The sequence below is a fragment of the Schistocerca americana genome, chromosome 3 (genome assembly GCF_021461395.2).
Source record: "Schistocerca americana isolate TAMUIC-IGC-003095 chromosome 3, iqSchAmer2.1, whole genome shotgun sequence".
In the NCBI taxonomy this organism is placed as follows: domain Eukaryota; kingdom Metazoa; phylum Arthropoda; class Insecta; order Orthoptera; family Acrididae; genus Schistocerca; species Schistocerca americana.
The window spans coordinates 193,828,156-193,829,704 of record NC_060121.1 but is presented as its reverse complement, the minus strand read 5'-3'; the positions used below and the strand labels follow the sequence as shown (position 1 = coordinate 193,829,704).

The following is a 1,549-nucleotide window of genomic DNA, read 5'->3' as shown; positions in this document are numbered from 1 at the left end:
ATGCTCAACCTTTTCACGTACTTCTGTAAGAACTGTCCGTTGACGAGTCGCACGAGTCACTTCATGTCACAGCACATCCCTCATGAGCTCGATTGGAGACTAGAGAAAGTTCTGTACAGGGAAGTTGCAACACCTCTTGCAGAGTAAGTTGAGTTTGACAGGCAGAGTTCAGACGATCACTCTCCTGTTGGAATAACACATCACTTTCCTGTTGTAAGAAGGGCAAAAGAACGGCTGTAACAACCTTCTGCACGTACTGGGCGCTGGTTGGGGTCCCCTGGAGAAACATCACCAAAGGTGAACAAGAGTTGTAGCTTATCGAACCTCAGGCCTGGGGTTGCGCCAGTTTGTCTCGGACGAATGCACTGTACGAGACAGCGCACACCAGGTCACAGTCACGTGCAAGCAGGCAGAATCTGCATTCGTCGCTGAAGACCATAGCCCGCCATTCCATCTTCCAAGTGATCCTCTGATGGCAGCAGTCGAGCTGTGCACATCGATGCTGTAGCGTGAGTGGAAGATGGGCTGGAGGTGTGCGAGCCCGTAGTCCCACTGCTAATAGTCGCTTCACAAGTGTTCATGCTGATACAATTGGTCTCACAAGCCATATTACCTGTACTGTGGTAGCTGTACGATTTGCCAATGTCACCCTCACAGCATGATATCCTGGCAGGGGTCTGTGCTGTGTGGTCGTTCAGAACCTCGTCTAAGGGTGTCAGAATGTTAGCGTGACCACTGATACCAGCATTATTGCAAAACTGACGCAGCACGTCCATGTTGCGTGGTAATTCTCCGAAAGGACAATCCCGCCACTCGGAATGATACAGTTTGACCCCTTCCATTCTCGTTCAGTTTGCTGTAGGAAGCACGAATGTGTCTGTGGCTTGGTTGTATCCTTCCTTCACACGTCTGCACCACACTCAGCCTTCTGGTTGTGAGCATTCATTATTAACTGATAACACAGTAGCTATGACGCTGCGCTGTGTGTTGGAGAACGACGTTAAAACCAGAAATTTCCTGATAGATTAAAACTGCGTCCCGGACCGAGACTCGAACTCGGGACCTTTGCCTTTCGCGGGCAAGTGCTCTACCAACTGAGCTACCCAAGCACGACTCACGCCCCGTCCTCACAACTTAACTTCTACCAGTACCTCGTCTCCTACCTCCTACAGTTTTAATCTGCCAGGAAGTTTCATATCAGCGCCCACTCCGCTGCAGAGTGAAAATCTCATTCTGGACGTTAAAACCACTATCAGTACATCTAATCTACGCCAGACGGCTTATGCCACCATTGGACCAAATTCGACGCCGTCTTTCCGGGTGTATCAATTTTTTTTTTCTTCCGGAAATGTATGTCTGTGACAGACGAAACACACTGCAGCATCAGTAAATACCAAAACGCATATGTGAAAGAGTTAATACCAGTAATTTTACACATGTGTCTATGAAGCAGCCAGTGAATTTTTATTTCATATCTAGAAAACGGGTGGAATTCCCTCTTAATACCGCTCGGAGGCTGTTGAGCTTCACTTTCCAAAAATGGCTACCT

At 48.3% G+C, this 1,549-nt stretch overlaps 1 non-coding gene across 1 annotated transcript; it reads right to left on the bottom strand.

The window, feature by feature from the left end:
- Positions 1 to 1,032: 1,032 nt before the first annotated feature.
- On the bottom strand, positions 1,033 to 1,109 carry Trnas-cga. The gene has a single exon. It is a non-coding gene; the product is annotated as a tRNA-Ser (tRNA).
- Positions 1,110 to 1,549: the final 440 nt, after the last annotated feature.